Genomic DNA, 25,086 nt, shown 5'->3' on the forward strand with positions numbered 1-25,086 from the left:
AAAGGATTCAGAGAGACAAACTACCAATTCATGCAGTTCTACCTCTGCTAAAAATATTTAAAGTCCTTTCACAGCAAACTTCAAACCTGCTGGAACTATCTTTACTTCACACCATAGTGAAAATTAAAACTGGTTTTCAAACATGCTCACTTCTTCCCACCTAGAAGCTAGAAACTAAATTGATCATGCATAGATACACACACACACATATACATGTATGTAAATTTGGATTTATAACATGTAGAGCTGCACAGGGAAAACAAACATCCAATATGAGGTCAAATATCTGAAGAGCCAGCACTTCGTAAGAAATGGAACAAAGCATCAGAAACTAAATACTAGAAAATACCATTCCAAACTGGTGAATTGGTATTGTCGATCTCTCCGTTTCTGGAGTTTGTATTTTGTACACAATTTCTTATAAAATGCAACCCATCATTTGGCACTGACACCTGTATGCAAGGCAGAGTCACTGAGTTTCAAGGCAAAGTACCATTGCTCTTTGCTCTCAGTAAAAAAATTACTTGGTGAGCCACTGTCCCTTTCTCCCCAGTGCCTGCCTTCTCCCTAGAGTGCACATTAGCTCTTTTTAAAACACTGTGCTTATGAGAGAAAATGTGATTCTTGAATTAGGCTCTATCTTCATAGAAACTGGTCAAATAACATCTGTAGGTTTACAATGTTTTATCAAAATTCTTCTCCTTTGCACTATTCAGTAGACTTAGACAATACTTAAAATGGATGGTGTTTACAAGACTTTGCATTCAGTGGCATTAAATAGATAATGCTGAACCATATGCAATTTCTTCTGCTTTCCTCTAATGCAGTCACTGCTGTACTTTTCCTCTAATGCAGCAGTTTAATGACTGGTTAAAAAGGTTAGAGCAGGTTGCAAATAAACAAGCCAGTCTCCAGGAGAACATAGTTAGGCATAAATTATCAATCACGTGCATTTTACGTTAAAAATCCTACTTTAATGACCACACTAAATGACAAAATACAGCAGCTGAATGGCAAAAATGCAGCAGTTGAAATTAAATGAAGCTAAAAATGAAGTGGTACACAGAAGAAAAACAACTCCAACTTTATAAATGAAAATGATGAGCTGTAACTAGCTACTGTCACTCAAGGAAGAGATCTCGGATGACAGATTCCATCAGATGACCAGCTAGACAGACCAGGAGTCTTCAGCCAGGGAGAGACAACAGACAGGGGCTCTGGAGAAGTCTAAATAATCCTGAGTGAAACATGAATGGAAGGCATATCCATCAAATCCAAAAGCACTGATTCTGGCTCAGGCTGCCCCCAGGCACAGATCGCTGGAGGCAGGGAACCAGGGCGGCTTCACTGAGGGCTCACCCTGTTCTTGTCCTCGTGGGGACACGACACAGGGGTAGGTGAGACCTTTACTCTGACTTGAAACAGCCATCTTTATTTTCTGTGTCAGAACGTACTCTATGATCTCAACTGAAGAGCAGTTCTTGTGGTATCCTTGTAACTCAGGGTCAGTCTCCAACACACCCAGCTGAAGGGGCTAGACCAGAATCCAGGCTATAGGAAAAGATATTCATGGGAACGGCCAGATAATACAAAGGACACAGCTGTCTCCCGGGCATGCTAGAACCTCTCCAAGAGGGATGTGGAAGGTGGTAAGTGGCACCACCTGAGTCCAGGCTTCCCAGATGAGAATCTTTTCTCTGACAGTCTGGGAAAAGGCAGGTTACAGCCATTTTTAAGGAGCATGACTCCAAGAGCTGGATGCTTCCTAGTGCTACTGAACACAACAAGTCCCTGGAGACCCAGTCTGCTGCCTGCAGGAAGGCATGGGAGTAGGCATATTATGGTAAAGGACATGGACCGATGGCCACATACTGCCTCCTGTGCTGGTGCAGTGCAGCATAGAGCCACATGAGCTTACAGCCAGACGTTCACATGGCGAAGAAAGATCCTGGCCACCTGGACTAGCTCAGGTTCACACTGTTAAAATTACACTTTAACTCTTTAAATCAAAACCAGCCCTTACTTTTCTTGGAAGCTGATGTGTTGATAGTACCTCTTTCTTGTGGGTAATCTGCCAGTGACATTAGACACCTATTTGCATGAACGGCGGGAGGGGAGAAATGTTCTGAGGTGCCTTTGATGATATGGACTCTGGTCCTGGACCAGAGGACTCAGCTGGAGCAATCTCAAAGCTGGGCTCTAGACCAAACAGATAGAAAAGGCTTCCTGAACCTCCAGAGAAAACAAAGATGATTTTAAAAGAGTAATTCATTCCATCCTGTCTTAGACAATCATCTTAAAAGGAGACAAATCCATCCCTGGAGATGTGTCTCCCTCTCCCCACTGACTACAGAGAAGGTCTAGAAACTGATGGAGACTGCACCCTTGCCTCTGACACTGGAGGTGAGAATGAGGAGGGACACAGCAGCAGAGTCCATAATAACACCAGTCCACACCAGGAATTCATCTCCAAGGTTTGGAATGACACTTTTCTGCCCCAGCAGCATGGCACCTCTACAGCAGACCTGCAGGGGAACACGTTATGGCCACACAACAGACCCATGACTTGCACAGAGGGATCACAAAGCACCAGCAGAACCAGGGTGACCACCGTTGCATGCATGGGCCAGGCCTGCTCCCTCCAGAGAGTAAAATGGATCCAAAAGGAAACCGAGCTGGGCCAGAGACAGCGTCCCCAGTGCCAGCAGGTATCTATCCCTGGCCCAGGAGTGCCAAGGCACTGTCATATTTCCCATCTGTGACTTCATATACGTTCTGCAGCAATGCACAGGACTCCATAGTAACAACCCTGGTTGCGAGAACGACAAAATTCACACAGCAGCTCGGCTGGAGCTGCCTCTTTGCACGAACACGCTTTGCTTCTGTGCATACTGAACGGGTGCATTTCTCTCTATACAGCTCATCCACCCAGAGAAACATTTACTTGACAATTAGCCTTTTGCTTGTGAATGCCTTTGAGCACACTGAGAATCACCGCGGGCTTTCGCTATTGGAATTCACTTGGCGATTTTGTCCTTTTTTACAAGCCTCCCTAAACCCATGCATTCAGCTTTGACCCAAACGTCAAAACCTCAGCTATGCAGTGTGACTGGTCCCAGGCCAGATGATGTGATTTCTCTCTGCTAGCTGGGGGGAACACAACACTCCCAATCAAAAGGCAAGTGCCGAGATGTGGCTGCAGGGGCTCTAAATGGCTATGGGAATTTAATACATATAAGGGATTTTTTGTTTCTGAGTCCTCCTTATGTCTTCATTCCTAGGGAAAAAATACATTCAGTCAGGCCATTGCATGAATGTTTGGCTGGGGCCAGAGTTTAATCAAAGTTTTCTCCCCAAATGCTCACAGCTTAATTGGGCACGCACGACTACAGCATTTGAACGGTGGGGCGCTTCCTTACTAGTTTGTTTTTTTCTATAGGCTCAACACAATGGACCTTGAAAACTGCCCTCCTTCTAGGTACAGCCATGTTCTACGGTGTGTACCATGTGCCATTTCTGAACATCAGAAAGTAGTCCCAGTGAACCTTCATGGAGCAGGAGTGCTGTGAGTCCTTAGTATGCAGGGGCACAGAGAGAAGCTGAAACCACTTTAAACTGAAATCAGGGGTTTAAGGAAGATGGCATGCTCAGCAGGGTTTTTAGTCTTTCTCTTTTTTTAATCACCCCTTTCCTTTTTGCAGTACTTAGCAAGAAACACAACATCTGCCAAAATGCACCAGGCCAATAGCCTTTTTACTCATATCATCTACCTCTCCCAGGAACCCACACTGACTAGGGAGGGAAAATAGCCCCAAACAGCCAGCAAACTGTGCAGTTACACCCTCAGCAATGGAGCTGGGTACAAACACACCCTTGTAGCACCTTGGAAAACGCACCTTCCTTTGCCTTCCTTCACAGTCAACACTTTCTGACGTCTTGCAAGCCTAACAAGCCTCTGCTTTCCACCCTGCAAATCCTCTGGGACCCCAGTGCATGTGGAAGGGAATGGGTGCATGCAGTTTCTGTGGCCTTCAGCTGCCCCTTAAAAACATAGCTAGAAACCAAGGTGTCTCTTATCTGCCCACCCTTCCCAATCGTAAAAATCAGTCATTTTTACAGCCCTAAGAAAATGTTCTCCACTCTGCTGTCTATGGGAAATTCTATGATCATTAAAGCAGCTCTACTTTTTGATAAAAGCAGAGGGGCATGATTGCCCTTACCCTCTAATCTCAAGGAAAGACCCAATATACAGGGCTTTACCCCCCGCTTCTCTCCACAGTTCAGAGGCTTTGGTCTGATCATCATCAGGTGAATTGGTGTGAGCTGACTGCTGAGGAGTATTTTAGTAGGTTTAGTAGGCATGGTGGTGTTCAGTTGACGGTTGGACTGATGATCTTAGAGGTCCTTTCCAACCTTAATGATTCCTAGTTTTACTTTCATTAAAAAACAATCCAGCCACCAAGCCAGGAAACATGAAATTAATTATAAATCTACCCTTAATTAGTTTAGTGGTGGACTTGGTAGTGTTAGGTTAATGGTTGGACTGGATGATCTTAAAGGTCTTTTCCAACCTAAATGATTCTATGATTCTCTGAGTATCATTCAGCTATCTTTGCCTCTCTCCCATACCAACTGATGATGTGCTTGCTGTCTTCTGGCCAACTTAAAGATGCTGGAAGTCTTGGTACGAAGATGTGTGTGACAGCCTACGGTAAGCGCTCGCAGCTCAGCAGACTCCTGCTTTCTGAAGCTGCCCATGTGGATCACTCACTGCAAACAAATGCTAAGAAGACAAACCCAAGTATTTTGCATCTTTGCCACATCAAACATTGAGTCTAGAAAACTTGATAGATGTTCTGTGCATGAGAGACTGACTTAGTGAGCAGAAAAACAAGTGAGAATCCGCATGCACCCCAAATACAGGGGGTACATTGGGTCACCAAGAATTTTCTATCATTCCCACATTGTCATCCCAGACTCTTGGACTAGAACATTGCTCCTGCTGATAAATATTTATGCCTTCAGTCTCTTTGCCCTGGGAACAGAAAATCCTGTGCCATTTGCAGATCCACTCTGCCTCAAGCTGTACTGCACTAGGTTATCCTGAGAAATGTGGCTGTAAGCAGCAGGCTTCTGGGGAGGGGACTCTGATGTGCACAGGTGGGTAATGCAAAAGTACAATCTCATGGTGTTTTGGACAACAGAACTCTGCAGCCTCTAGGTATCACTACAATATAGACATGAAATATCTATTAACATAAAATGCTTAAAAAAAGCCACCGGTAACAAAAACACTGGGAACCAAGATGTGCATAGTCTGCCTATGTGAGAAATGGCATAAAAGAAGGGGCTCAAAGACTGTGAGTTTTATAGTGGATCAAGATGAATCCACCATATAGATGAACAATGGTCAGTAATAGCATGTTCAGCAAGAGAAAGGAAAGAGTCACAGGGGGATGTATGGCAGAAATGGAACCTGCAAACCTCACAAAAGACTCTCTTATGCTCTCCTCTGAATCCCTCAGGCTTCAGCTTAAACATACAGTTTTGGAGCCCATTATTTCAAGGAAGATGTAATCCCCTCAGCAGTCCTATAGATAAATGCTAGAAGCTACAACCATCCAGGAACACTAGAAGAATGGGGTTGTTTGGAGAAGAAAGGAAGATTAAGGAGGAATACAATAGCTGTCTTCAGATACAGAAAGGGCTGCCACAGAGAAAAAGGGAGTAATTTTTTTTTCATGTTTCTGATCACCAGAATCAGAAACGATTACCTTACATTGCAGCAGGGTTGCAAGGAAATATCAGAGAAAACTACAAGGGTAAGGCTAAGGAGCTGCACATTTGCCTGATGAAGCTGTGGAATTGCTGTTGCAAGCCCAGGTTAGAAACCAATTTGTCACACAGAAAGTCAACGGAGTTGATCTGGTTTTGGGGCAGCCTGATCTGGATTTGGTGCAAGCTGATAAGATCCCTGATCTTTTTAGGTCCCTTTCCCCCATCTGCCTTAAGAGGAGAGAAGCCTGCTTCTAAGCCAGACTCATTTAGGCAGAACACCAGTTTATCCTGGGAACGAGAGCTTCTCCAAACTCCCCTACCCACTGCCAAGCACCATGGCTGGCCTTCACCTTCTCTCTGGATGAGCTGAAGAAAACCATCTTTTTGCTAAATCTCACATGTTGAAGGAACTCCAGAATCACATAGTCACCAGAGCAGAAGGCTCCCAGGAAGATGTGGTTGTCACTTTTCATCAACATGTGCACACTGCTGGATCCAGGGCATTAACTGCTCACCTCAGCATCACCACCCAGTACAGAAGTGAAAATAAATAGCATTTTGGTGACAAAGTGACTGATGCACTGAAATACACTGATAGCTACTGACTCAGTTTCAACAAAGCAATAAACAACTGTTTACTGACTTTCTACTAGCTCTGCCAATGCACCAGTTACAACATTGCTGTTTGTCTTTTCTGAGCACCTGCTGAACTGATCTTACTTAACAGTAACAAAATAGGCCAGCAATATCCACTACAAGATCCAGATTTTGAACCTGATTCATTTATAAATGTAAGACAAGCTGGTATTTGAAGCCATTTTTTTTCAGCAGTTGAAAAGCCAGCAGTGTTAATATTGCTGTATGATTAAAGTCATATTAATTAACTTGAACCAGAACGTCACTGAAATGACTCTTTACTGTGTACACCTGCAGTCGGGGTAGCTCAACTCACTGGCAGGTAACGAGGAGTTCACATCTTTGCTTTGTTTCAGATGGGGGCAGAAGAGAAGTGCCAGTCTGCCTGTGCGTGCTGCAGTGCTTGTGTTGAAACACTCCCTTGGAGCCCTGGCCGTGAAGGACCTGCCCGACTGCCACAATCAAGCTGAACAAAAATGCAGCAAACAGAAAGGCATAAGCTGTGGAAAGGGAACAAGATGTTTCAGAGGTCTGTTTTCCTAATCAAAGATGACATTTGCAGCACAGGGAAGAAACTCTCTTTTTTTAGATGATGATGTATGACTAATCCTGGGAGTCTACGGTAACAGAGGAAGCACCGATTCAATAAGCAGACCAAAGACTTTGGGAAAGCAACTGAGGGACAAGGAAGAAAAATGGGCGTAATTACATGATTTCTGTTAGGTTTCCCTCCAAGAAACCAGCAGCACAAGCAGCCCCCGGTCTTTTCCTTTCAGTCATGACAGAGTATATTTAACACTGTATTTCCCTCCAGGCTCTTCTCATACACATAAGCTATCACTATTATTGCATGCATTTATAGGTTTGGTATCTTGTACTAACTTTACATGACTTAAATTGAATCATTAACATTGCAAATTAGAGAAATGCCACACTGCACTCCCCACTGCCTGCAGCACTTGCCATGTGGCTGGCAAGCAATAACTATTTAAAACCAGCTGTTAACTGAGGTATGCTTTCAGGATGCTTCAATACCAAAACATTTCCTTCCTTGTTGTCTTGGTTTAGCCGCAGCCAGCAGCTAAGCACCACACAGCCACTTGCTCACTCCCCCTACCCCGATGGGATAGGGGAGAGAATCGGAAGAGTAGGAGTGAGAAAAACTCCTGGGTTGAGATGAGAACATTGAAATAAAGTAAAATAGTAATAAGAACAATAACAATATAATAAAGCAAGTGATGCACAATGCAATTGCTCACCACCTGCCGACCGATACCCAGACAGTTCCCGAGCAGCGATCGCTGCTCCCTGGCCAACCCCCCCCCAGTTTATATACTGAGCATGACATCATATGGTATGGAATAGCCCTTTGGCCAGTTTGGATCAACTATTCTGGCTGTGCCCCCTCCCAGTTTCTTGTGCACGTGGCAGAGCACGGGAAGCTGAAAAGTCCTTGCTTAGCATAAGCAGTACTTAGCCACAACCAAAACATCAGTGTGTTATCAGCATTATTCTCATACTAAATCCAAAACACAGCACTATGCCAGCTACTAGAAAGAAAATTAACTCTATCCCAGCTGAAACCAGGACACTTGTAAAGGATATATACCTGAGGACATTACACCTTCCCTTTTGTACCTCTGATTATACAGCCACAGCTCTGAGGTGCAACATGAGACATAGGAGTATTTAAGGTAATGAAGCATCACAAATTCCTTGGTAGCTATTGTTAAGAGTCAGTTTAGCAGCCGGCATCTGGCCAAACCAGGATCTCGAAAACCCCGAAACAACTTTACAAGTGTTCTTTAAACCTCAACTCATGAGAGAGGATACCTTCAAAATGATTAAAAACTGAGAAACGTGTCAGAGCCAAGGTCACGGTGTGTTTGGAGGATGGAGGCAGGAACAGGAGGAGCCCAGGCTCTTGGCCACATGCTGCAGCTGAGTCCTATAGAAAACTGCAGTGCTCGGCACAGCCCTAGTGCTGCCCATAAAGGACCACAGCAGGATCTTGTAGTGACTGAATTCATGTTTGTTGGTTAGTGTTTAGAGCTTCTTTCAAGGCTATGTCCCATCTTCATTCCTTCAAGGCTTTAAAGGAGCCTCACCAAGAGGAAAAGTCTATTTTCAAAGGGAGAGTTGAGTTTTGCACCTGAAATGAAGATGACCAGAGACTCTTCTGCATGGCGGAGAGGAACTTCCCATGGACAACCTCAACACCTGGAGAAACTGGCTGAGAAAGTGCAAGACAAGTGGTGCCATCACTGCTGAAATGCCACGGTCATGGGCATATACAGAATGGTTTACAGATCCTCTCTGCATGCAGCTACACTGTTCCAGCTGTACATGAAAGACAAGATCAAAGTTTGCCTGAAGGAAACACTAAAAATGTTGGCTGGTTCTGGCAGATACTGCAGAAATGATATATTCTGACAAAAATGTCCCGGCACAATACAAATGACAGTAGGAGAGTTCTGTTCCACTATCTAAGTTCCCTCCAACATCCTGGAGATCAGATAATCACTTTCATAGGCCATGGACTGGATCCAGTGTGGCAAATATGATGTTACTAAGCTTTCAGAGCCTCTGGCTGTAAGAACAATAGCAGGAAAATCCCAGACGGCTCTGCATCCATACCTTTCAACAGACCAAGTGCTCCAATCAGTGGTTCAATGTCACAGCTATTACTAGCATACCTCTGGGACCACTTGGTCTTTTCCAGTTAGCGGTTAGGACCCTTTTTTTTTGAGAAAGGCAGCTGATTTTTACATGTTCAGCTTAAGATGAATGAGGTCTTGCTTTTTGCTCTTGGAATACCCCTGGCACCTTTAATGCAATCCCTCTGATTCTTTTCTGAGCTGTTTGATTACTTCTCCTGTTCACTCCTTCTCCAACAGTCATTTTTCATCCCACCTTTCTTCTGCACCTAGTAAATCCCCCTTCTCCCAGAGGGCAGGCGTGTCTCGCTCTGCAGGCTCTCTGACTGAGGTCTCAAGTCAACACCAGACCCGCACTATGGACAATTCCACCTGCTGAGTGTCAGCTTGATGTTAGATGTTTCTGGAATGAAAATGAAAATGAGATGTGTGCAGACTGCAGAACTTTTTTTCAGCCTCTGGATTCATGTTGAAACTACAGGATGCCCTCTCCATTGCACACCTACTTCATGTTTGCCAAGTCTATTGCCTGTAACCCAAGGCACCCTGGGCAGGGGTTTGCCCTCTATACAAGATGAGTTTGTATGCCTGCACTTTACTCAGCCTGCACTCACAACCAAGGGCATGGATGGATCTTGTAAGTGCTTTCAGCAGGGAATCACTCCATCTGCCTTCAGGTACTCAGCAACTGGCTCAGGAAAGAGTTAAAGTCACCAGCATGGAAATCTCAAGGACTCGGCACCCTACTTTCCAGGGAAGCTGAAGATCTGGGAATTCCGTGTAGCAAATACAGTCAGGATGTTGAGTGAAGAGCAAATACCTGTGCATTTGTCTAAGATGAAAGCTACCTCTGGCCCCAGGAAGGAGGGATGCTGAGAAAACCAATGAAAGGAGACAGGCTGTAAGCGGGTTCCAAACAAAGCCCTGAAGGAGTGCTGTGGGGGCCCACCACTCTGGGATGGAGGTTTCAAGAGATTTCTCAGGAATAATAATAGATGCCCAGTGGCATTCAAAGCTCTTTAACAAATCTAAAAACAGAAGACTCTTCCAACACAACCCAAAAGAGGAGCAGCTGCCCAAGGCTCATGCACCAAGCGTATCTGTCACACTGCAGACAGGTGGGGATCTCAGCGGTGGATGCCAGCTTAGCCTGGACAGAGCAGGGGACTCTGCCACAGCCATGCTTTCACACCCACCCAGTGCTGCCTCCTGACCCCACAACCCAGGCTGATGGGTTCAGCCAGGATCTTGGTGGGTAATGCTAGTGGCTTTGAGAGGGCAGCACCGGGCAGGCAGGACTGCTCTTGTCCTCACCTCGCCATGCTCAGCACGGGCACCAGTTCAAAGTCTTCAGCACGTTGCCACGAGCACGGCCTGAGAGGTCACTTGCCCATCTTGCAAATACGGATCTCAGCATTAAAACCTTACCGGTTTCTCTCCACTAGTAGAGAAAACAAAGCCACCAAGCTGAGTGCTCAGCAGCCTTTTTCTCTTTAGCACAACACTTTCAACTTGTCCCAAGAGATGGAGAGCTCTATCATCAGATTTCCATATTTATAAGGAAAGAGTTTCTGTTTAGCCAAGCTTGTGACAGAAATAACCCTGTAAACAGCAGCAGGAGGAGCAGCATGGCAAACATGTCTGAGGGGTGGGGATGCGAAAGCCGAGGGATCTCAAGTCACTCTCTACCTTGGCACAGCTTTCCAGCCCTGTGTGAGAAATTGTGAGGGCACAAATCATTTTGGCTTCTAAAATAAGAGCTCGCCTCACCCCCGCCCCCCACGCCTGCGTCTCCGTGACTAATTAGCATCCAGGGGGATACAGATTCTCCTCTGATAAAGCAGTGTTTGGCTCCCTTCTCCCCTGACACCTTTGTATTAGAAATATCCTCATTATGTGACTAATCAGGGAAGCCGAGACGAAGGCATAGGAGCCAACTTAAAGGGAAATCACTGATTTTTATAAACGTGGCTTATAAATTGTTCTATCTCCAAAAGGCAGGGATGCTTCTTCCCCTCCCAATCCTGAAAAAAAAGTGCAAAATTGAAGTCCCTGAAGAAAAACCTATTTTTATTACCAGAAGTGGCAGCTTCTATCATCTCCCCTATTTGCTGAGCTTGCTCCCAATTCCCTCAGTTATTGCAGGGTTGCAGTTCATGCACCACAAAGGTCCTGGAAAGCCTGCCAGCCCCATGCCGCCTGCTGGGGCTGGGCTCAGCAAGGTGTCCAACAGCCCCAGCGCTGCCAGACGCTGCGGATGGGAAGTGACAAGCCTGGTTAGCGTTTTACCATGTTGAGCTTAAAAGTCAGCGGCACGCAAAATGCCAGCCACATTCCCAGCTGTCCCTCGAGAGTGTCTGAAGATATTTAGCGCTATTATCTTTCACGTAGCACAGTGGGATGAGCAAAGACCAGAGCATACCTTAAATACTGCGGTAAACTGGGCCTGGCGGGAGCTGTCTGAAATAAAGTTAAGCAGACACCATTTAGCCGCATGAGAAGAGCGTTATAAAAGGAGAATTTGTTTCCCCTCCGTGCTCCCTGCGATGGAGCTGGTCTCCATCCAGCTCCAGCTTGTCTCTCGGCCTCCCGTTGACAGCACCAGAAAGAGATATCAGGCCAGACGGCTTCCGCCTCACTTCTCCTTTGAAGGCAGCGCCTTTTATCAGTCAAAATCAAGCCATCTGTCCCTGGCCCCCTTTGAGTAGCCGCAGCAGACTGAGGACCATGGGAGGAAGCACCACATGAGGTGGGAACAGGAGGTCGAGGGAGCCCATTGCACACACAAAAAGCCAAAACAGATCCCTGGTTGAACTGGGAAGGGAGACAAAAGGGTGATCAGTGCTCCCTGCGACAGGCTCAGGCACATGCACACCAGCTCTCACTCTTTCTTCAGCTCCTTCCAAGCTCCTGCTCCTTCTGCTGCAGAGACACGGACCAGCCCCAAAGCCCTGCGCCGGGGGTCCCAAAGGCCTCGCTGGAAGGCAGATTGCTGTGAGCCATGGAGGGTTCTGCCTGCTTTGCTTGCTGAGTGTGACTGCCCAAATCTTTGCATTTTGACAGTTTTTTCCATTTGCCAAATGTCTACTCTTTGGGGCGAAATTTTGCACTTTCAGCCTGATTTGAAATATATACATATATTTACATATAATTTTATACATATATATACACATAAAAATACATTTTTTTTGTTGGGGTGGGGTGCTGGGAACACATTTTGTCACCCTCAGCCCTCCCCAATAAGTGATACACCTCTCAGCATCTGCAGTCTGAGGCTGATGAGGGCAGGGGCCTGGCAGGGGACAAGCAGGGAGGGAAGGCAGGGTCTGCCAGGAGGATTAGAGCTGACTGGAGAAAGGGATGGGGGAAACAGACTGGATGGGTAGCCAGGAGGGGAAATAGGAACAGCTGAATGAAGTTCCTAGAATAACAGGTCCAAGAAGAAAAGGAAGAGACAAGACAAGGACAGTGAAAGGCAGTCAGGGTTAAAAGCACGAGAGGACATAGCTCTCAGACATCTGCAACATGATGCTCTGCCAGGGCTTGCGCACATGAAGGACAACAACCGACCACTGCTGTTACTTCTCCAGCTGGTCACAGACTACCTTTGAGTGAAGCTCCAGAAGCCTTCTTGGAATGAAGGGATTTAGGAACCTAACTGGCTCTGTGGCCTGAACTCAGCTAAGGCTGGTGGCACGGAACAATGCACTCAGACGTCCCAGCACCATGCTGGTGCTGCTGTGCCAGGCCACGCTGGGTTTTCCTTATAGTCCCTTTTTCTCTGTTAAAACTGCAGGGAACTGACATTAGGAAAAAACAGCAGGGCTGGTTTGCCACGCTCTCAAATACAGCTACTGCAGCCTAATTTAAGCCCCTGCAACCTATGTGCTACAAAACAGTCTTTAATGACATACGCATGTAAACCTTTTCCCTTGGTAATTCAGGAGCCAGCATGGACCTACGCTGGAGATGAATCAGGGTTACACAAGGAAGGAACAGAAGCTCAAGTATGTGATTTCTTGCAGAAGTTGCAAGTCATGTAGGGAACAGGGGAACAGAGTGCACAGGAGGAAAGATGATCTTGTGGTTATACAACGTGGGGCTGCCCTAGAGAACTGGGACCTTTACACTCTTACATGAAATGTGCCAAGCCTCTAAAACCAGATTTTCCACAAAGGGTCACTTATAAGGTCTCCCTCCTCTGCTGGGCTCCTGGATCACATCCCTGCAGTGTGATACGCTGAGTGCTTACAAATGCTACCAAAGTGAGCAGGAGCTGTGTTTTGAATAGGTGAAAAGATAGGAGTCAGGAGGGGGGAAAAATCATCAGGCAATAGGTATGTCCCACTGAAAACCCCAAACGATCTTCTGGCCTTAATCAGTCTCTGTGTCAAGCCCTTATCCATCCAGCCACAAGATCAGGAGAGAGAGGGAAGGGATTTTGAAAGGACTAGGGGGATCTGGTAAGACTTTCTAATCCATCCCCTCACCTAGCAGTACCGCTGCAGAGATGAACAAGGACTTTGTGAAGTCCTCAGACACTATCCATTGTGCCAAATGCCACCGAACAGCCCACAGAATTACTTACTTGTCCGTCAGAGGAATTTTGGTTTTATGCCCCTCTTCATCTTGCATGTGCGTGGCTCTGCCATGTCTTTCTGTACCCGGTAGACCTCTCCTTCCTCCTGATGCACTGGTGTGTCTTGCAACCCTATTTGCAACCCTGCCATTTTCCTTGCCAGCATCACCCACTGCCTGTATGGCCGTTCTCCACCGAGAGCTGGGAGAGTGGGAGCACTTGGTGAAGTAAGAGCAAGGGAACTATTGTAACAAATCAGAGCAGCAGCCCCAATCTTTACCTCGATCTTACCAAAGGCCTGTGCTCATTCACCCCAAACAAGGTAAGAAATCTCTTTCCGGATGACCTGGTGCTTGGGAAAGTTCCCTTTCAAGCCCCAGTAATTAGAGGGCTGCCAGAGGTGCTGAAAAAAGAATGTCTATTCCTTCTCATACTGTTTATTTTTGCTTTGGTGTAGATCCCTGCCTCCTCCTTATCCATTAACTGGTGTCTTGTGCCAGCGAGTCCATAAGCTGTAGGAATGGATTTGCATCCCAGCCTCTCCTCCTCACCCCGCTGACTCAGTGTCTTTCAATCCCACTAAGTTCTTAGTATCTTGTGTTCTGGAGTAGGAGTTCAGGTATCTACTAACCCCTTATCTCTTTTTTCTATCTCCTTGATTATTTTCCTCCTCCTAGCATGCCTCCTACTATTTGTTTCTTCAAGAAGAAACAATCTCAGTATTTTCACTGTTTCTTTCTTTCTTGTTACAGACTCCCAAACTCTTCCTGATTCCACAATATCCTTTTTAGGATGGGTGATCAGAAACACACACCATGTCCCAGGCAACATACTACTGATTTAGAATGGCTTCACAGTTTTTTGTCTGCATTTTAATCTCCCTGAACTTTTGTTTGCCTTTTTGTCTCTGTCGCCACACTGCACAGATGGCTTCCTTCGTGTTCCCTTCAGTGACACTAAGTTCTTTTCCCTGTGTCCCAGCTTTTCTACCCTCCTTTTCATCTTTCAAAGTGTTTTTGCAGGAGAGGTCTGAATCATTATCCCCTATTTTATATTTGGGAATACTGAGATCCAGAGAAGTGAAGCTGCTCAACACAAGAGCAGGAGAGCTGGGTCTGTCCCCTGCGACAAGAGCATCTTCATAAATGCACGTCTACTGAATACATTTGATAGCATGCACCAGAAAGTAGTAAGTACCAATATTACATTTCAAACTACACTGCAGGGGAAAAAAAGTGGTCAGGAGCTGCAGTTCCAGAACTATATTACAGTCCTGAAAAGTGGTTCCTTTCTGCTAGCATTTCATATTATGCAGAAAATTACATAAACAAATCACAAGTCTCACAGGCCAGATCGTTCCCCAGACATTTTAAAGGTTGGTCTCAGTATACAGGCTTGTTTCTTCATCCTATCATCTTCCTTTTCCAGCAAAATGTTTTTCCAGAATTGCCTTGTGAACAGCTTCATGCTCTTTGCTCAGTTAATTTTCTCAGGAACTTAATCCTTTCTCATTATCATCCAAACTACTGTAATTCAGACAGAGCTCCCCAATGTTTCAATTATGTCACACATCCCTGATCAATGTAAAGAGTCGCCTCTCTACCAATCTGTCACATCTGACAATTTCTTCTGCTTGTGAGTCTCATTCATATAAGGAGCTTGCAATCAAAAGGGGGAAAAGCAAGACATGATCTTAAAAAACAAATAAAAAATGCACAACTTTCCTCCTAAGGTATCTTCTCAGTTGTAAGTTTGGAGGCTAGGTCCATGCTTGCGTCTATTTCTTCTGCTGTGCACAGTGTGCATAGAAAAGCAGAGACTAGAGAAGCATCAACAGAATGTGAGAACAGGATCTTCTGCAAGGGTTTCAATTTGGTTTGTAAGTTGTCTATAGAATTAATACAAGGGGAAGCATTAAGAAGACCTCTCATTACCTATGAAGCCTTTTAGCTCAATGAGAATAGCTTAGACAATACATACAGATACAGGAGAGATGGTTCACATAAAGTTTCTGTAAGAAAGGTCCCTTGAGCCTGGTTCTACCTCTTTGTCTTTACAGCTTTCAATTAACACTGCGGGTGGGCACAGAAACACTTTCAGCTCATTATTCTCTTTTCAAATACCAATGGACATAAGATATTTAGCTGAAACAGCCCTTTGTAGATCTTTTAAATTCCATTATCATTAAGAACACAGGCATGGGAAAGAGATATTGTTTTCCTTACCTATTAGTTCCATCTTCTGCAGGGTAGAAGCAGCTTTGTGCATTAATTTAAGGTTTGCAACATCTGTGCTGCTGGAAAAAGCTATCTGAAATGTAAATCTTCAGAGCAATGATAGATTGAGGCTGCACTCAGGCACTTGACTTATGGAGGCACAAATCAGAAACATTACTGGCTCAAATATCCAGAAGCCTCCCAATGAAATAAAAATGGTAAATAAATTGAAGTCTCTCTGGGTGATCATTCTCATTATCTGGCTATACAAGATAACGAGAGAATCACCAAAGAAAGCTTGTCATTAGCTGTTAATTGAAGGCACTTTCAGAAAGTGCTGCTTAAACCTTGAAAGATTGACTGTCTTTCCAACCGCTATCTAATGTGCATGTTAGAGCTGTATTAAAGCAGTCTCATTAGGTCCCTGCCCCCAGCACCACAGCTCAGAGACAGCTTCTGATGCTTTACATGAAACTCGCGTTTTAAAAAGCTCATCTACATATAGCCTAACCCCTGGGCATATCTTCAGCATACTTCACTGCATATAGATCTATCTCAGCTGACGCTCATGTTGTACAAACACAAGATACCTAAGTGCGGTGTAATGACCTTTAAAAGAGGCAGCAGAGTCCTGGCCCATTACCATGTATAATCACATAATGTACCGGCAACACAAATTATAACAGTTAGCCTGTATGCTAAGTGCAGCTATCTCTGGACATGATTTTAGGTTTGCTTGCTCTTTACTGCTCTTTCACATACCTTCTTCTGCTCTTACCATCTTCCTCTCCTTACTCCCAGACCTTTTATTTTCACTTACTAATGGGAGCCCATTAGTCTTGAAGAGAGTCTCCTGTTGAGATAATAATTCCTAGGTAAGACATCTCACTTCCCATGAAGCAGCCAGCCTCTACCCTACCAGTAACTTGTGCTCTAACCTGACAAAAATTGGAGGCTTTCAATTTACTTTAAACTGGTTACATTTCCATTTAAACTCTTCTCTGTCTCTACAACTGTTGAAGTAAAAATCCATCTTGTACCTACTTTACCTCCAAAACAGTATTTTCAATCTAAGTTACAGGACCACTTATCATATCTGGAAATTGCTCATCATCACAAGAGCTTGTGTAAAGTGCCTGCAGAACCACAGCTTTTAATTGAGGGGTGTGATGTGGAGTGATCCTGAGACAGCACACAGAGGTGGCCTGAGCCCAACAGCACAGGGTCACAGAAACAGAAATAGGGTCACAGCCAGAAAACACCCAAAACAACTCAAGTGGTTCATCTGTGCCAGAGATCAACAATTTCATTGTAATCTGTATTTCATCCAGTTTGCACAGCCAGTAGGACAGAGATCATATATGAAGAATGACATTAAGACTGTGCTATGTTTAATCACAAGATAGCTGGTGCATCTCTACCCTGTCTCTATCTGTTTTTTATGCTCCCCCTTCTGCAGTATTTGCAAACAGTTGAAGCAGAGCAACAGTCAATGCTGAGTATACACCTGTGCTTACACAGGGAAATATAATCCACTTGAATTTCCCACCTCAGTCATTTCAGAGTTACCAAGAAGCTGTGAACTATTTCCTGTTTGCAGGAGAGCTAATAGACTTTAACACAGCAAAATTAAATTATTCTGCTCTTACACTATGTAAAATCCCTGCAGAATCTCTTTCAGCAGAAATGGATATTAAATTCCACAAACAGTACAGTTTAGGGCCATTTACTCCAACTGCTCCAAGGGCTTTTCAGATACAACTACTCCCCCAGCTATAATGGAGCAGGCTTCAGGGAATTTGTCTCTGCTTTTGAAGTTTCCAAAACCATCTGTAGGGCTGAACTTGTTTGAGCTGCTAGTTCTCAGGTCCAGCTTTTACATCAAGCAAATTATGGAGGTAGCTGCCTCCTGCCATCATGCTCACGATAATCTTGAGGTGCTGACAGTGACCCATGCACAAAGAGACAACGTGTGGCATCTTAATTATACAAAAGCCATGCCAAACAGATTTTCATTTACAACCATGCCCAGCACCTTAAACTCAGACTCTACTGCTCATCCTGCATAAACAATTACTGAAAGTAATTGTTCTATATTTCCATCGCACCGGTGGGTATCCAATTGCATTAACATGCCATGTTTTAAATCCAGAAATGAAAAGTACACCAAGTAGAACAGGAGCTAGTACTGCGGCTCATACAGAGCCAAGACGTATCTCACAAAAGCATGGCCATGTGGAGAACACAGATGCTGAAGTTTCATTCTCCCCTCACTTCAGTTTAACTCCTCACTGTATCTACTTCCTGCTGCATCCAGCAACAGCTGTACTATATGGCTTCTCCTGAAGAACATAATTTCCCAAAGGCCTCCAGAAGAAGCCTAGGTCTGGTACCACCAATACAGTTTGCAGGAGGTAATTATCTCAGTGAAGGTTTTTCTTATGGGAGAAGAATCCAGCCCACTAACAATCAGCAGACAGGTTTTCTTACTGAGCCCCTGGAAAGAGGACCTCCTGCTCCTTGGAAAGGCTGTGGATGTCATTTACCTGGACTTCAGCAAAGCTTTTGACACTGTCTCCCATAATATTCTCCTTGGGAAGCTGGCAGCTCATGGCTTGGATGGGTGTACTCTTCGCTGGATAAAAAAGTGACTGGATGGCCGGGCCCAAGGAGTTGTGGTAAATGGAGTTAAGTCCAGTTGGCAGCCGGTCACGAGTGGTGTTCCCCAGGGCTCTGTTTTGGGGCCAGCCTTGTTTAATACCTTTATCGATGATCTGGATGAGGGGATTGAGCGCACCCTCAGTGAGTTTGCAGATGACACCAAGTTGGGCGGGAGTGTCAATCTGCTGGAGGTTAGGATGGCCCTGCAGAGGGACCTGGACAGGCTGGATCAGTGGGCCGAGGCCAACTGTATGAGGTTCAACAAGGCCAAGTTCCGGGTCCTGCACTTGGCTCACAACAACCCCATGCAATGCTACAGGCTTGGGGAAGAGTGGCTGGAAAGCTGCCTGGCGGAAAAGGACCTGGGGGTGCTGGTAGACAGCCAGCTGAACATGAGCCAGCAGTGTGCCCAGGTGGCCAAGGCGGCCAACAGCATCCTGGCTTGTATCAGGAATGGTGTGGCCAGCAGGAGCAGGGAGGTGATTGTCCCCCTGTACTCGGCGCTGGTGAGGATGCACCTGGAATACTGTGTCCAGTTTTGGGCCCCTCACTCCAGGAAAGACATTGAGGTGCTGCAGCGTGGCCAGAGAAGGGCAGCAAGGCTGGTGAAGGGTCTGGAGCACAGGGCTGATGGGGAGCGGCTGAGGGAACTGGGGTTGTTTAGCCTGGAGAAGAGGAGGCTGAGGGGAGACCTTATCGCTCTCTACAACTACCTGAAAGGAGGTTGTAGTGAGGTGGGTGTTGGTCTCTTCTCCCATGTAGTTAGCGATAGGATGAGAGGAAATGGGCTCAAGCTGCACCAGGGGAGGTTTAGGTTGGAAATTAGGAGAAATTTCTTCACAGAAAGGGTAGTCAAGCATTGGAACAGGCTGCCCAGAGAGGTGGTGGAGTCACCATCCCTGGAAGTGTTCAAAAAACGGGTAGATGTGGTACTTTGGGACATGGTTTAGTCTAGTCTACCCTTGATTGGTTTAGTGTGGATTTGGTTGTGTAGGTTAATGGTTGGACTGGATGATCTTAAAGGTCTTTTCCAACCTGAATGATTCTACAATTCTGTCAGTGTGACTCCTTGAGACTTCTACCTGCAGATGACCGATAAAAAGAAGAGTTTGGAAAATCACTTTCCAGTCACATCCCCACAGAGAGCACAAACTAATAAAGGCAGTTGAACACCAAACAGTCTATGATAATGACTTGAATCCAGACCTCAGCTATTCTGATGACGCTCTTACTACAAATGCAACACTTTGTCCCTCCAACTGCAATCAACTGCCAGGCTGACAAGTCGTTCACCCACAAACTGTGACATTTGCTCACAGTATGTTTTTGCATTTCTTCCACCACTTACAACGGCGCAGTTCAGCTGGCAGCCCCGGCTGGCATGCTGCTTCTTCCTTGAAAGAGGCCGGGTATGGCTCTTCTGGCAGCACAGGCTGCCTTATCCTCTGACAGGCTCCTAAAAGCTGTGGTGCTCACCAGCCCAGAGAGCCTGAGCAGCTGCTGCAGTCCCTGGAGGGATGGAGTGAGGTTGGGATCACACCAGTCCTTGCGCACACATGTAGCCCAGCGCTTACTGCTGGAGCCATGACTGCATCAGCTGGCCCTCAAAGGCAGGATCCAGGTCCATGAAGCCACTGCAGCTGGGCTACGCTGATTCATGGATTCCACTAGCGCGGAAAAGGGAGGGGGTTGGTGCATCTCATGTCATATTCAAGATGACTGTCACAAAAACACCGCAGGTGAAAAAAATAGACTCTCTAAGCATGAGACTCCTACATCTGTTTAAGTCTGTGAGGTGAGTAAGCGTCCATGCGTCTCTGCAATGTGAAGACTGATCCCTGCTTCAGAAACAGGAGATTAAATGTTACCTGAGCAATCTTGGTATTTTATATGCAAATTATTACATGGTCCAAACATCTCTTCTTTTTAATAAAATTTCCTCAGTTGAGGCAACGGAGGGAAGAAAGTTTCAAGTTCTAAAACAAATGTCTTTGACATAACTGCACTCAGCACCTCCCACTTCCAGCTGCAGCAGCTTTACATTTCCATTCAGATCTCTCTAGCTGAATGTGTTGCACCAGTGCTGAGATTTAAGAAACAAAGTCAGTAATTTTGTTCCCTTGTTGTAAAAGAAAAAATTTAAAGTGGAGAGGGGAAAGACTTCAATGCAGAATTACTGGAACAGCACTATACTTATACTGCAGTGAAAACAGCGAAGTCTTACTTGAGCCCTGTCAAGATATCAGGATTTAAGAACAACAAACAAGCCACACCAGGATGGAAGAGGCTGCTTTCATCCCAGCCAGTGTGAGAGCCATCTGTTAAAAGATTCACTTATGTTGTTGGAGTAACAATTCCACAGCTGTTCTCCATGAATTAAAAAGAAAGTACAAATCTAAAAAATCATGTGTGCTTCAGAAGATGGTTAAAGAGACTCTATTTCCTTTTGCTGTGTTTCAAAAAAATGCAAGAAGGGAGATGCCACTGGCAAACTCCTCTTCTTTCTCAGGAGAAAACAGGAAAGCACATCACTTCAATCCAAAAAGCACTAATGTCTTCTACATCTTATAACCTAAGGAATTTCATTTAACGCATATTATATCTTGTAACAGATCATTTGAAAACTGTATTAAGGTACTGATCCCTGTCTGCTAAGCATACCTCCCAAACAAACTACAGACACATTCAGAATTGAAGGCCCTGAATAGTATGTGTTACCTGCAAACAGAGGTGGAAGTAAGCAAAATGAAGCGTAAAGATCTCCAACCTCTTCCCTAGCAAAAGAGCTGCTTACCTCGAGCTCTTCTTTTTAGTCAAGTGAAAGCTCCTGTCCTGTTTCTGTTTAACGACTAGGGCAAGCCTCATGCAAACTGGCACCTATTCAAATCCTGCAGGAGGACAAGATGTCAGTTTTAATGTCCTGTGCCCAAGCCAACTAATTACTGAAGACCCTACTCAAACCATCTCCAACGGCATCTGAAATGCCCTTGGCTCCCAATGCAGCAAGCAGACGACGAAGAGTCTGTATTCAGACCACTGGCTCCAGCTGTCAATCTCAACCAGTGTGATGACTTCTTTTCAGGAGCCAGGACACTACAGCTTTAGACAGCGAGTACCCTGAATTGTTCACTGCTCTCTTGAACCCAGATGCATGTGGTCCCAATCCCTATCTGCTCCTGTGTAGCTTTAGCTCATTTCTTCCTGTGCCAGCTGTGACATTGCCACTCTTGTTTCTCCATGAACACTGGGATGAATCAGTGATGGCTGAAGGTGTGCACCACAGCCTTTAATTAGTACCGTCAGCAAAGCATTTTCATAAAGCAGCAAACCTGAAACATCAGGATGCAACTCTGCATAAGGAAAGGGATTCAATTCCAAGCACAACTGTGGAACACACAAACTCTAAATTACAATTACTATTATTCTTCCCTGCACGGAAATCTACATACAATTTTTTTTTACCCTGCAGGTACCAAAACCATAACTGAAACTAATTAAATGTACTCCTTTCAGGAACGTTGCCTAATAGATCTTGGTAAGGCAAAGATAAATTACTTTTCTTTTAAACCAGACTAATGTGGAAAAGCCTGGGAATGTTAAAAAAAATAAACATAAAAGAATGTAATAATGACTTTAATTTTTTTCAAAAAACTAAACTGCTCTGCTTTTAAGAGACTGTCCTCTCAACTTTATGGACTCACAGAACATTACTGGATGTGTAGGCTGTGCAGCACCATAAACTGTAAAGATCAGGGCTACTGCTCCAGGCTAATAGTGTAATTTTCCACTGGATGGTTTTCATTTACAATTCACCTATTGTATCTGGAAGTCTAATTGTAGCCAAGTACATTTTCAGGTTGTTCAAGGTATAATAAAGAACCAAATAGCTTAGAAAGGCAGCTTTAACTTTATAATTAGAAACATTTGCTATTTCAGGTGGCTTCTCCCTAGCATGTTTGTAAGTTCCCTATTATACCTTTCAGCGTGTTGTAAAAATAAATTATGACAAGCAGCAGAGTGATTCACTGATACAATAAGAAACAGGGAAGAGAGAAACTACGCAGGAGTCTGGATAAACCTGAAACAGCAGAGTATCTGGATGTTCATAAGCAAAGTGTTTTCCTGTGGGAGTGAGCATAGACGAGGAGTGTCTGCATTTGATTCCCAGGAGGCCCATTAGACAGAAAATGACAATGGAAATCGGTCCCCATTTCCCCATGCATGAGACGTGAATAGGTTTATCAGTAGATTTCAGAAGCACACGCAAATGCTGTGCATTGGTAGCCACATCCCAGTGTAACCTGGCAGCTACAACCCACTGGAACAGCTAGAGATGCTCCTCTACCCACTCCATGGTCCTAGTCAATCCTAATACCCCAGACCCTTCCGCACTGCTGGCAGCAACCCAGCCTCTCCTAGGAGAAGTGACTGACAGCAGCCTGTAGTGCTGGGGGTAAGGCAGGTCATCCTGAAGAGCCACGCAGTCCCTCCAAGTTAAACATTAATGTGTAAAAGTAGTTCTATTGCTAGTAAGGAACAGTAAGTTCTCCATCCGGGAGGACAGCCAAAACTGCTTTCCTTTGCAACTAGTTTGGTGAGATCAAGAGTGAGATTAGTACAAGGTGTGTTTCATAAATAATTTTTTATATGGGCACAGGTATAGCAGAATTCAGTCTTCAGGAAAATCTGTGGTTTTCTGTCCAAATGGCTTTGTAAAGACTCTTGGCTATTGCCTTTGCTGGACTGGAACTGGCAGTTCAAATATGAAAGGTTTTCTACCATCTCATCAAGATGTTCTCTGACTCCATAATTTGCCTCCTTGAGGAGGACTATGAAAACCATGCTAGGGAAGACACAGAAAACAGAAGCTTGAATTTAAAAGACCCAGAGTCAGTTGTTCCAAGATTAGTGGAAGGGTCATAAATAGGTGGTTGAATGAAAAGATGAGTTTTGTTTGATGTTATGGAATTTAAGACTTAACCGTTTTCTAATATTGACCGTAAACTGGATGTTAAGGAGCAGTGCTGAGCAGCAAGCATTTCTGATTGCTGTATTTTCTGCCCTGTATCAATGCAAGTTATTTTTTCTTTAAAATGTACAAGACTATGATTGCCCTTCCAGAATATTCAAGGAAGTACCACACATCAACTCTTCTAAAGACTCTCTCTCCCTCTTCCCCTGCGAGCACAGTTTGGATGTTGCTACAAGCATCCTGAATGATACGTGTGATACAGATAAACCCTCCTTAACATCGTATGTCACAAATATCCTGTGCACAGTCACAAAAAGGACATCAGTAATCTACCAAAAAAGAAAGCAGAGCTGGGCATAAATTCAAGATTGGACACCACCACTTCTGAGAAGTTCTGTGTGGCTGCTGAATCCTCCTGCTGCATCGCTACAAGCCGTACCAACAACCAACGTCCTCCTGTCCACCTTGTGCACAGGCGGCTGTCAGCCAGCCACACGCAGGCAGCACTGGGTGCCAGCAGTACACTGGTCACCCCGGTCAGGCTGCACAAAAGTTCAGTGAGCATAAGGACATGACTTGGGTGGTTTTCCTTCCTGGAAAGGAAATGGGATGGGGGAGAAAATTGGAAAAAAAAAGTAAAACCTGTGGGTTGAGATAAAGGCAGTTTAAAAGGACAGCAGAGGAAGAGGAAAGTATAATAATAATAGTGATAAAAGAATATCAAAAACAAGTGATGCACAATGCTATCGCTCATCACTCGACGACTGATACCCAGACAGTTCCTGAGCAGCGGCTCCCCGGCCAACCCCCCCCAGTTTCTATACTGAGCATGACACCATATGGTATAGAATAGCCCTTTGGGCAGTTTGGATCAACTATTCTGGCTGTGCCCCCTGACAGAGCATGGGAAGCTGAAAAGTCCTTGACTAGCATAAGCAGTACTTAGCCACAACCAAAACATCAGTGTGTTATCAGCATTATTCTCATACTAAATCCAAAACACAGCACTATGCCAGCTACTAGGAAGAAAAGTAACTATTCCAGCTGAAATCAGGACATATTGCTTGAGTTTTACATTCGTGTAGCAGCGTGCTTCTGCAGCCCCCACTGCCTTGTTAGGCACTCTCATCACTGTCAAAACAAGATTACGAGAGAGAAGAGAATGTAATATCTAAGATGAAGTTCTCCTCTTTCCATATATAAAAACATGAACGTCTCTATACAATCAACACTTAAAAGGTATGCTTGCATTTAATATCTTTTGTATTAAATTCCCATTAGGCTGCCTCGCCAGGTGATCTGTTCAAACACGCAGAATATTGAAGAGACAACAGGAGCCAGCTATCTTGGCTCTTGCGCCTAAAAAGTGAGAAGCCCTGAATCCTAAAACTGTACTTACATTTATTACAGAGAAGAAAGAAAAGTTCTGACTTTGCAACCCGAGGAAACATTAGCTCTAGCCTAAGGAAGCAAGCTAGGAATTAGATGATTTGATAAATTCTGTGACTCTGTTGATTAGGAATGTTTAACAAGAAATTAAAATTCAAATTCTTACAAGTTTCAACATAAACAAGGGGATCAGAGAAG

The 25,086-nt window shown here is 44.8% G+C and overlaps 1 protein-coding gene across 4 annotated transcripts in view; it reads right to left on the reverse strand.

Moving 5' to 3' along the window:
• The window catches only part of FAM219A (family with sequence similarity 219 member A), a 104,192-nt gene that overhangs the window by 38,705 nt on the left and 40,401 nt on the right, over window positions 1-25,086 (reverse strand). The window lies entirely within an intron of this gene.

This window comes from Pelecanus crispus, chromosome Z (genome assembly GCF_030463565.1).
Source record: "Pelecanus crispus isolate bPelCri1 chromosome Z, bPelCri1.pri, whole genome shotgun sequence".
In the NCBI taxonomy this organism is placed as follows: domain Eukaryota; kingdom Metazoa; phylum Chordata; class Aves; order Pelecaniformes; family Pelecanidae; genus Pelecanus; species Pelecanus crispus.